Here is a 13,095-nt window from a genome sequence, read left to right as displayed (position 1 = left end):
ACTTTTGACATTAACTGCATATACTAGATACTTAGAAGTATCTCCCATAACCTTAGGTGTTTATCATGCTCAACTAGCCATTTGTATCAACTTAATCTTTCCGCTATTCTTCTGTTAGATACCATAGAAGACATCAAACATTCTATGTTGACATCAATGAAAAACTCAATCATGAATGTAACATATCATCATCAAACCAATCTTCCAATCTTGACAATCTTTCAACAATCTCCCCCTTTGGCATTGATGGCAACATAGACGAAAAACATCTAGTTCTAAGAATACCAACAAAAGAAAGGCAATCTTCAAATCCTCTTCATCAATCATACTCCTCCATTGATATACCTCAATGTGCTCATTACCAAACTTGTTATTAAAAATTCATTCCAAACTTCTCCTTTAGTGTAATACTTTCTTGAAATACTTCTCCCTATTGCAATACTTATCCCCCATAGTATAATTTTTTTCATACCACACTTCTCCCCCATTGACATCAATGTCAAAGGTTTCTACAACCAACATCTCTGCATCAAACTTTGCAACAACTAATACTTACTCAGCTTAAGTGTCAAAATAAACTATTCAAAACAACATCAATAAGAGTCCTAAATGACTCTATCCATCACAAATACTCCCCCATATAGGAAGCATCAACATCCAGTCTAGATAAATAATGGAGCTTTGTTATCCTAGTCTGATGCACTCTTGCATCTTCTACTCTGATGTGGGAAGGGGGATAACCCCAAGCATACCTCAAAAATACTCAAAAGTCTCTTTGGGAAGAGGCTTAGTGAATATATCTGCAATCTACTCTTTAGTGCTCACATGCTCCAATTTGATTTCCTTTCTATAACTTTTTCTCTCAACATATGACACTTAATAGAAATGTGTTTCATCCTTGAATGCAATACTAGATTCTTAGACATATTTACCATGCTTGTGTTGTCACAATGTATAACAATAGGTTCATTGATTTCTATCCTTATATCCTTCAGCATTTTTTTCATCTAGATAATTTGATTGCAATTATTTGCTACTGCAACATACTCTACTTTTGATGTACTTTGAGATGTACAATCTTGCTTCTTGCTTAACCAAGAAACCAATCTTTCTCCAAGAAAGAAAGCTCCTCCACTAGTGTTGTTTATATCATCCATATTGCCTACCCAATCTGCATCAGTATAAGCACATAGAGTGAAATCATTAGATTTGTCACACCATAATCCAAATTTTGAAGTTCCTTTTAGATATCTAGATATCCTTTTCACTGCTACACAATGTGCTTCTATGGGATTAGCCTAGAATCTTGCAACAATTCCAACTGGATTTGCTATATTTGGCCTTGTGTAAGTTAGATATTGCAAACCTCCAATCATAGATCTGTACTTCTTCTACTCAATAGTAGGTGTCTCATCCTTAGTAGATAACTTGTGTCTGGTTACCATAGGTGTTCCAATAGGTTTACATGTTTCCAAATCAAACCTTTTTATTAAATCCTTTAAGTACTTAGTTTGAGAAATAAAGATTCCTTCTTTATTCTATACTATCTACGATCCTAGGAAATATTTCATCTCTTATCATACTCATTTCAAATTCTTTCTTCATTTCTTCTATAAACTACTTACTTTCTTCATCATTTCATCCAAATATGATATTATCAACAAATATTACCAAGATCATCAAACCATCATCAGTTTCTTTCTAATACAGATTACTATTTGCCATAACTTTGCTATATATGAGTTTTGTCAAATGCTTGTCCAACCTTGCATACCAGGTTCTGGGTGCTTGCTTCAATCCATATAGTGCTTTCCTCAACCTACATACTATGTCCTTGTCATCTGTCAAAGGGCATCCTTCGGGCTACTCAATGTATACCTTTTCTTTAAGTTCTCCATTTAGAAACGTTGACTTGACATCCATCTGATATACTTTGAATTTATTTTGTGCTACATAGGCTAAGAATAATCTTACTGCTTCTATTCTAGCCACTGGAGCATAAGTCTCCTCATAGTCTATTCCTTCTTGTTGTGAGTAACTTTTATATACCAATCTTGTTTTATTTCTTGCAACTTCTCCTTGTTTGTTCATCTTGTTCCTAAATACCCATTTAGTTCCTATCACATTCTTATCTACTAGTTTGGGGACCAATTCCCATATCTCATTCTTTACTATCTAATCCAATTTCTCTTTCATAGCTTACTTCCAATAGTCATCTTTTCATGCTTCATCTACATTCTTCGGCTCAACTTGAGATATCAAGCATAGTTCTACATTAACTCTACTTCTTGTCATCATACCTTTGTCTTTGCTTTCAATGATCTATTTGGATGGGTGATTCTTTATCATGTTCTTTCTTGAAGTAGGAGTTGTTATCTCAACTCTTGGCTTTACTAAAGGTTCCAAGCTTTGTTCTTGCCTTTGCTCTCCTTCATTTTGAAAATCATTTTTAGTCTCAAGAGATACCTCATGATTTCTTGGCTTAGTAACAACAACATAATTATCTGAATTGTAATCAACCATTCTCTCTTGTACTCTAAATTTCTCATCAATTCTCACATTAGCACTTTCCATAATAGTCTTAGTTCTCTAATTATAACATCTATAAGACTTTCTTTTCAATGAATAACCAAGAAACATACCTTCATCACTTCTAGAATTGAACTTACTAATGTCATCATCTCTCTTAATGTAACACTTACTTCCAAATATTCTGAAGTACTTAACTATAGGTGAGTGACCAAACCATAGTTCATAAGGTGTCTTGTTTGTGTCCTTCTTGACTTGAACTCTATTCATAGTGTAGACTATTATATTCATTGCTTCTCTCCAAAATGTCTTGAATACATCATTTTCTACTAACATAGCTCTAGTTGCTTATGTTACAGACTTGTTTCTTCTCTTTGCAATGCCATTCTATTCAAGGGTTCCCAAAGTTGATAGCTATCTCTTAATTTCATTTTCCTCACAAAATATGTTAAACTCATTTGAAGTAAATTATCCTCCTCTATTTGATCTTAAACATTTAATCTTTACACTATATTCATTCTCAACTCTATTCTTGAATACCTTAATTTTTTCAAATTCCTCAGATTTCTCTTTAAGAAATGCAACCCACATCATTTTAGAAAAGTTATCAACAAGAATAATAAAATACCTTTCACCATAGAATCCTCTAGTCTTTATAGGATGGCTAAGATCTGTGTGTACAATCTCTAACTTTGCTGTAGTAGTAAAATTCTTGCTGGGAAAAGAAGTTTTGTTATGCTTTGCCAAAACATATTCCTTGCAAATTGTGTTAGTAGGCTTTACAATATTTGTCAAATCTCTAACAAAAAACATTTTATTAGTCCTCACAATACTATCAAAGTTTATATGATAAAATCTCTTATACCATAACCAACTGTCATTTACCTTTGCAACCAAACATGTCATTTCAATGGGATTCAACTAAAATACATTACCTCTAGATCTAGTTCCTGTTCCAATTACTTTTCCATCTTTGTCTTTGATTATGCATGTCTTTTCTGTGAACTACAACTGATAACCTTTGTCTACTAGTTGTCCAACACTCAAAAGATTGTGCTTTAAACCATCGATAAAGTATACATCCTCAATATTAGTTTTACCATCAAGAGTTATAGATCCAATACCTTTTACTTGACATGTTGCATTGTTTCCCACTTTGACAATTCCTCCATCCTGACTTTTGAAGTCAAAAAATTTGTTCATATCACCAGTCATATGATGTGAACAACCACTATCAATTATCCAATTAGATTTCTTCTCAATTTGTGATACCAAAGCTACCTGCTCTGGAATTTTCTCTTGTTGGCGTAAATATGCATTTACTATTTACACTTACTTAAGTTTACTTAGGTTAATGCATTATTTTATTATTTTATTTTGTGAGACACTTAGGAGTTTGCACACCTTTTTGAGTTGTCATGTTGACAAAATAGGAGTATGCAACTCTATTTTAGCACATGGTGTCTACAACATTGATTTGCATGTCACACCCTTGTAGGCTTATCCTCTCATCATCACACATACTTCCATGCTTAATGGAGGATAACCCATATCTGATGGACATGTGCCTATTTATATGACATATCATGGCACTAATTTTGAGGCATTCTAGATGTATCTTAGAGGCCTTTATATACAAGTACTCAAAAGTGTACTTAAACAACGCATATTGAATGAACATATTGTCATTCTAATCATACTCTTTCTTTCTGGTCTATAGTTGTGCTTGTGTTTAAGTTCTTAGTTCTTGGGTGAATTTTTCCCTTAGGCAAACTCTTACACTTCTTTAATTGCCACAAGTCCAATTTCATCATCACTAGCACTTAATGCTTGATCATCAAAATCATTAACTTCATTTGCATAGAAACAATCTCTATCTTTTATAAACTTATGATTTCCCTTATACTTTTCCTCCCTTTTATGATAATTAGATGCATAATGACTATACTCATCACAAGTCCAACATTTAAATATTTTCTTACCTCCTTTCTCTCTTCTTACCAAAAGGGACACTAATTCATCAATCTTTCTGTCATCTTCAGATCTACTGCTGCTAGCAAAATATCCTCTAGCACCTATGCTCCTTGATAGGTTATGTAAAATATTCAAGCAACTAAAAGCTGTCTCTATTTTGATTAATTCTCTGGATTGTCTAAGTTCATTCTCAACTGCTTCAAGTCTTCCAAGCAATGTCTCCTTTGTGAAATCCTTGGTTAAAAATATCAATAACTGTATCATCTGAACTGCTGGCTTGAATGGTGGTGTTAGAGTCTTCAATATCTTCCATATAACCTCATCATCTTCTTTTTTTCCTCCTTGAGCCTTAATACCTGCAATAATTTTTGATATCTTGCCTATATATGTTCTTACAGTTTCATCTCCATCATCTTAACATCTTGAAATGCATAAACCCAAGTTTATAGCCTCAACTTCTTAGAGTGTGCATCACCTTCAAAACTATTTTCCAAAGCTTTCCAAATCAAACGTGAAGTAGGAAGTGATTTTACCTAATTGTACTCAATCTCAGGAAGTGCAGTCAATAGTGCTTCCCTAGCTCTCATGTCACACATGAAAAGATCTCTTTCTGCTTCAAAGAAACTTTACAACTTATTTTCTTCGACGATTGTTTTTACTAATTTTTTCAAGATCCAATATCCTAGACCCTATACACAACAAATGTGTCTTCATCTTTTCCTTCCAGCTGTCATAGTTTGTTCCATCAAACTTTGAACTATCTTTCCTGAACATATTCACCATGGATCTCCCAAAGTTGTTAAAATTTTTCTTCAAGGATCTAATGCTTCGATACCAATTGTTAGAAATAATAGTCCACCAAGATAAGTGAGAGGAGGGGGGGATGAATCAGTTATCCAATAATTGAAACACTTATCTTCTTTAAACAAAAGTAAACAACAACTATAAAAATATGCACATGGATAATTACACCAGATATGTTAACTAGGGAAACCCTTGATCAAAGGGAAAACCCTGGTGGGAATGATGCCCACACAATGATATACTAATATAAATATTTATTGTTAGAGGATAGACCTTGTTAGGAGTCTATTACAACATTTAGTACAATGAGTCCCTGTTAGGAGACTTTGAATCCCTGTTAGAAGATTCCAACCCTGTTAAGAGTTGTGCCAAAATTGTTAGGAGTTGAAGTATAATGTATGTAAGAAGAGCCCCTTGCCCAAACATGAAATTTCAACTACAAGAAGAGCTCAATGCTCAAACAAGTAATTTATTAATATCTTCTTCTTTCCTTTGTCTTTTCAACCAGACCAATCACTATCAGACCTTGTAGAATAAGTCATGAACCTCAGATCCAAATATTAAACCTTGGATCACTAAAAAAAACCTCAGTAATGAAGTTTCCTTCACTTCCACACTGCTTTGCTTAGCTTCACATTCTTTGCTATTTATCATCGATCATTAAATAATCTTAACACCTCACATGATTGTTGGGCTGTCATTTTACATGATGCTAAACAACAAGAATTCTTGCGAATTTCTCTCTTGAAAAGTCGATCTTGTGAATCAACTCCAAGATTTCAGGTTGTCTTACGATGCACTAAAATCTGCTCAGTTGAAGATAAATGTGATTATTCATGAGGAGGCCTTTGCTGGTTCATTCTAACTTTGGATAAATGAAGAATTTGCACATTGTTTCAAAATAACACCAAAAAAGGAACTATGTTTTTGTATTTTTTATGTTTTTTAATGAATGCAATCTAATAATGCAACTAAGATGATTTCCTATTCTAACAAAGGGGTTAGCAAAGCAAATAACAAAACTAAAAGCAAATAACTTGAATTTGAAAGCAAATAACTTGAAATTGAAATCATAACGGACATAAGCTACATAAAACAACACACTGCGAATTAAGCTTTCTGAGGAATCGGTAGGAAACCAATGAAAACAAGAGCAACACTTCCTAGAATCCACTGATGCAATCGTTGATGGAAAATTTCAATAACCAAATGATGTTTCACTCTGCATCAAATCGCAAGGCCACGAAAAGTGTGCTCATGCGAGACAGAGAGCTATGCAAGCACAATTTGGTGATTCCTTCTCGAGCTCGATATGTTAGCAAAATTTGTAAATCTATAACAAACACCAGAACTAAAAGATCGCACAACCAAAAATAATGCAATAAACCTTTTGCTCAATCACAATTTCATGAATAAAATCCACAAAACAATGACACATTCAGGCAAGAATAACTACACTCCAAATGCGAGCACCAAATGCATAATCTTATTGCAAAATAACGGTGGCCCAATTATAAATTACAATAGGGTATTTATAAGAAATCATCTCCTTAATTTGGTTGAGAGTGAGAGATATCTTCATGCAATAAGATGTTTTTAAACTAATAAAACAAACTAATTATATACAAACTACCTATCAAACTGGTGCTTAGTAGGACTCCATCCATTTTATATTCATTAATCAGATGCATGAGCCTTTACATGTTAAAAAATAAAGAAATATGAAAGAAGAAGCATGCAGGAACTTAGAGTCAGAGTGGAAGTGTCTGGAGATGCCAAAATTAGAAGTTGATCCTTTGCAGGGTGTTAATCAGAGTCAAACTGCTGTCAGAATGTGTTTCCAATGCATGGAAAGCTCTATTTTTGGAACTAGCAGTTAACTGTTAGCGCACCTTTGGAATTGTGAAGCTGTGAAGTTGTGGACCTGCGTACCTATGAAGTTGTGGAGCTGTAGACCTGCGAAGCTGCGGACCTGCGGAGCTCGACAGGGTCAAAATCTCAAAATTTCAGTAAGTGTCAAAAACTAAAATTTTGGCATTTGGGTTTTATTCTTCTTCATCCCAAAGGTTTATTTAGATGTTTGCCCTTGAATTTATCTAGAACCTTAGTGATTTTGGCTACATTCGGTAAATCTAAAGCCTCATACTTATCCTTGACCTTTTATCTGTAATTGTCTACCTCAATTCAAGTATCAGCAAAATCCCCAAGTTTGGTATCCAATTTTAACAATGCTTCCTTAGTTTTATAGGCTTGTTGGATGTCCTCCTCATCATTAACTTCAACAAAAATCCTCTTAAAATTCTCTGCTACTACATCTACAGGTAGCAATCTCTCGCATTCATCATCTTCAAAAATATCCAAACAGGCACCACTATAGTGCCTCTCTGCTTCCAAAATTTGTCCCTGAGCTTGATCCTTGAGCCGATGAATTTCCTCATGTAATGTTTCCATTACTTTATTGCTATCTGAAATCTTCTCTATCCAATCATCAATCATATCTAACTCATCTATTGTATATACATAGACCAAAGTTCAGTTCCTTTGTCCTTTTATGGCCTTGAGATTTTGCAAATCTTTGCTCCAAGCCTGTACTTCATTAATGATATTGAAGTCCCACTTCAAAATCGCCACCATTTTATTCACATTCTCTTGTCTAGCATGCAACATCTTCAGGTTTGTTGTGATAATCATCACTCCTTTCTCTTCAAAACTCTCTTGCCATTGCTGACAGGCTCTCAAAAATGGATTCATATGGACTGCTCCACCTTCTCTAAGAACAGTGTTTAAAGTTTCTTCAGGATGCTTGGGATCGAGAGGACCAACAACTTCAGCCAAATATCCTTTTAGGATCTCAACTTGCCTTCAAAGTGCTTGGATTTCCATCTCATCTTCCCCCATGTTCTTCATGATTTCCTTGATTCCCATAGTCACCATCAATCGAGATGCATCCCGTGTGGGTTTTCCCAACAAAACATTCTTCAATTCATAATCCTTAGGACCAAGGCTTTCTACATCTGTATCTCTAAGAGGAATGACTACCTGTGAAAACAACTTTGAACTATTCCGTGTACTTGTAACAAATGTCAATGATATTGCCTCATGTGCCAGGGACTCAGGTTTATTCAAAATTTCTGCAATCTCATAAATGTCATCCTTTGAAGCTCAAAATTTGGGTCTGGCACTTCTTATCACTTCCTTTTGTATCCACCTTGGAGTGTGTTTAGCTGGAGGTCTTCTTATTAAAGATGAAGGAGAATGTTCTACAATTTCCTTCCCCTTATCGCTCCTTGTTGGAGTTATTTCTGTCAGTGAGGGCTCTCGTTCTATTTGCTCGATCTCCGTGGATCTTGTAGCTTGCACTTCAGTATCTTGGGGAGGTGATTGAGAACATTCAACTATTTGTCCCTCCTTTGACGCTTCATCAGTTGCCCTTTGTTCTAGTTGATCCTCTTGTGACAGTTCCTTCTGAACTTGCTCTTTTGATCTTGGAGGTAGAGGAGTAATCGAACCTTTATCTACCACCTTAGCTTGTGGTGAAGATGGGAGAGCAGGATCGGGACCTTGTGGGCCTGGTGGTATTTGCGTCCAGCCTTCTTGTTCAGATTGGCTTGTAGGAGTACTCCTAATCTTGCCATCAATTAAGGTCGTTCCCATAGGCATGAAGTCAAAATCAAACATTTTAAATACATCATTCCCTTCACTCTTCTCATCTACCCACTGCTGCACTTCATCTTCCGAAGAAGAGACTTGTAAAGGTCTTGCCTTAGTAGATGGTGACATACTTGAGATACTCTTTCTCCTTTCTTCCTCCACGGCTCTAGCTAGTTAGGTTCTTCTCTATGTTAGCACTTCTTCCTCTTCATCTGTCTCCTCTTCTTCCTTTTCTTCTTCTTCTTTTGGAATAGTTTCAGGAATAGAAGGAAAAGGCACCATTCTCTTAGTCACCTATTGTCTTTTCTTCATTCGAATCTTGATCCTCTTTTGTTTCTTAGAGGTGACAAGAGATACTAACTGCCCTTGCACAGGAGGCATAGAAGATTGTTGAATCTCTTCCTCTTTTGATTGGGAAGGCACAAAAGGAGGTAGTGGAGGATTATCCTAGACTTGAGTAGCTCCAATATCCTTAGATCCTTGCACATCTTGCTCCTGTCACTGGGTAAGCGCTTGCACTTCACCCTATTCTGCTTGAACTCTTTGTGGGGAAGCCCTCTTCCTTTTACCCTTTCCTGTCTTCTCTAGAGCATGATAGTATCCAACTGGGTGGTCAAGTTGGTATACTGTCTCTGGCCTAATGGGAGACTGGAGTGCAAAGGTAGGAATTGTAACTTTTCTTCCTCTACCTTTCTCAAGGCGAGCTTGAGCATGGAATATTACAATATCAGGTATGGGATCAAGTTGAAAAGGTTGCTTGATCCATTCCTTTGTCATCCTAACCACATGTCTTTCTTGATGATTTATATCATCGCCCTCTTCTCTATCAACTTCTACGTTCATGATGGGCCTTTCTCCGATTTTGTCTAAGTTGAATAGAGGATCCAATAGCTCCTTCGAATCTTGTTGCCTTATCTCGTCTAGAATATTGAGCGTGAGAGTCTTTTCAGCCAAATACAAAGTCATCCTACAATAATCCCTTATGTAGATATCATATTCATCTATCGCGTTCATCCAATGATCTTCAATAGCATCCTGATGAAGAAATTCTTTGCCAGCCATACCCTCTACTTTCCCTACATTATCAAAACTGATCCTAGGAGAATTGTACCTCAAGGGGATAATTCTCCCATTCCCACGCAAAGGTTAGAATATCTTGTTTTTGCTTTACCTGATATGGTCCAATGATGAGAGGCCATGTCCAACAAGGTCTTCTTTGTCTTTTCACCCTCTCATATGCTGATTCAATCTATCGAGAAATCTCCAGTAGCACTAACTTATCACTTGGATATCCAGGGAGCTTCTTGGGGTTGATAGTATCACCACCTACCTGCAGATACATGAATGTCCTAAACTGGATGAAGTAGGCCCCAAGAGTTGTTATCTGTGCTTTTGCCTCATCAGATAATCTTTTAGCATAATCCCCTTCTATGAATCGAATGACTGCAAAGATAAACGCGTCATTCACAATTCTATACTCTTTGCTTTGTATTGAGAGCTTCTGTCTCACCAGCTGAGGATAAAAAATGTACGACCAGGCATTGGGATCTTGCATACTGCCTCTTCTATATAATCCAAGATAATTTGTTGCCCTCGCTGCAAGCAACTATACAATGTACAACATGATTAAAAACTTCTTCTTTTCCTTTACTGTCCTCAATTTCTCACATAAGTTTTCACTTAGTATGGTAGCCCAATCCAATGGTATCTTCACCATTTTGATGGTCTCAATGAAGTTGACCATAAAAGTACTGAGATGTCCTACTGTAGATAAACCCATGACTCTGCTCAAAAAGATAATGGAGTAATCGATATCCTCCTTCCTATACCCCTGAGTCATATTAACTTTGCTGGTTATCCTTCCTTGAGGAGGTCTCTCAATAAGGTAGGATGAATGTATAATGTCTGTCACCTACTTGGTATAATCCCTATACCATATTTTTGCTAATTCATAGGAGAGCCGGATGAACTGATCCGCTCTCGGGAGATGGAAAACCTTCTCAATGTTATCGGGTTGAAGATCAAGGACCACTTCGCTTGTCGCACTTTTCACCACTCTCTCATCAAGAACAAAATGTTGTGCCATAGTCATTACTAGTTCGGCTGATTGCACTAATATAGGATGTGATGTTGCATTCACCAAACCAGAACAGATCAAAGCGGATAGCAAATCTAACCTCCCAATTGGTTTGTTGCAAGCTTTCAAGAATTCCCCTAAGTCTGTGTATCCTAGATTGGTATCTCGGATATCGGCATATTCATTGTGAAATCTGGATTTGGATGGTACGCCTTGGAATTTAAAGACTATAGGTTTAGGTGCTACTCCAGATGTTGACGCCATTTGATCACCTACACATAATGAAAAAAAAAAGTTTATTAGTCCACAGTTAAAGCGTATAACTCCTAATAAAAAATTTAAAAAAAAGGCATAAAAAAAAATATCCCTTGGGCGTTTTTCAATATTTCTTTTTATTTTTTAAATTTTTATTTCCCCCCTTTTTTTCTCTAATTTTTTTTTCTAAAAAAAAAGAAAAATAAATTTTTTAAAAAAATGGGCTTAGGGCACGTGGATAAAACTTTTGCCACGGGCGCATGAGTGGTGACGCGCATGGGGCCTTGGAGTGGTGGTGCACAACAATGCAACAAGGTGAGCACGAGGAAGAAATGACGTACGGGGATAGGGTTTGGAGGTGGTGCACATTGAGTGGTAGGCTAGGTTGTGGTACACTTGGAGGCACTGCGAAAGGCTACACGCTCGATCTGTGGGCGTGTGCGATCGAGGATGATGTGATGCATGCCATAGAGACTTGACGATGGCGCGGGGGTTTGCATAAGAAGGCGCGACGGTAAGTGGAATGCAAAAGCAGGGGTTGCACGACATGCTAGTGGAGAGCGGAGCTGGGCGAAGAAGGTGTGTGACCATAGGGGGGTTTTGAGAGCGATGATGCGTGGAAGGGATGAGTGTGCAGCCACTGGGGTTTTGAGAGCGACGATGCACGAATGAAGTTGTGCGTTGGCGTGTTGGTGTGGAAGGCGTTGGGAAGCTGCGCACAGGTGTGAAGGGCCACATAGCATGTGGGCGTGCAAGGATGTTTTTGAAGGGCCGTAGTGGGTGTGAAGGGCTGTGCGGTGCTTGGAAGGGTGAGTTGCGCGAGCGCAGGGTAGAGAAAGTGACACCCATGGCGCCATAAAAATGGAGCGCATCGGAAGGGTTTTGAGCGCAGTACCTAAGTTGAATGAATGAAGCAACCTACAAAAATGAAGAAGGCGGAGGGCGGGGGAGGGGTTTTTATAGCCCCTGCGCTGGGTCGGGCCTAGGCACGCGTGCCAATGTGCGGTGCACATCTGGCCCGCGCGTGTGCAATTACGCGTGTAGAAATTTTATTTTATTTTATTTATTTAATTTTATTATTATTATTTTATTTTAAAAAAAAAAAACTAATTTTTTTTTTGGTTTTCTAATTTTTTAATTTTTTTTGTGTTTTCTAATTTTATACATGTATATATATATATGGTTTTTTGACTCAAACACTCTAACTATACCCAAATTTTCTTCTCCCGACTCTCGAACTATGAGTTTGGGAGTGGAAAAAAGTAGGGGGTCCCCATTCCTGACTAGGAATGGGGCGTGGTTGTGAAGACCACAACAATGATAAAGGAAAATGTCCTTCCTTTATACCAAGTCCCTAAAACAATTCCTAAGTCAGCTGTTAGTCCTTCTCAATTAATTATTATAGGACCTTATTAAGAACACATTACACTTAGCAATAACCTTAATCTTCGGCTTTGAAACTTGAATAACTTTTCTTACACGCAACATTATGATGAGAAAGCTTAGCCACATCATCCTCAACATATCTTATTTGTGTCCTCAACCTCGATCCTCAAGAAATCAACTCTGCTAGGAGATATAACAAGTTTACCAGAACATGCCTTTGTAAACTCTATCTTAGAACAGACATCACCAAAACTTACATAACTTCTTCTAGACTTGTCCTTTCTACTTCCTACATTAATTACATATACCAGATACTTGGAAGTATCTCCCATAACCTCAGGTGGTTATCATGCTCAACTAGTCATTTGTACCAACTTAATCTTTCTATTGTTCTTTTGTCAGATACCACAAAAGACATC

This window comes from Cupressus sempervirens, chromosome 3, assembly GCF_028749045.1.
Source record: "Cupressus sempervirens isolate cs-2001-9-10 chromosome 3, ASM2874904v1, whole genome shotgun sequence".
Lineage (NCBI taxonomy): Eukaryota > Viridiplantae > Streptophyta > Pinopsida > Cupressales > Cupressaceae > Cupressus > Cupressus sempervirens.
Note: the sequence above shows the minus strand (reverse complement) of the source record.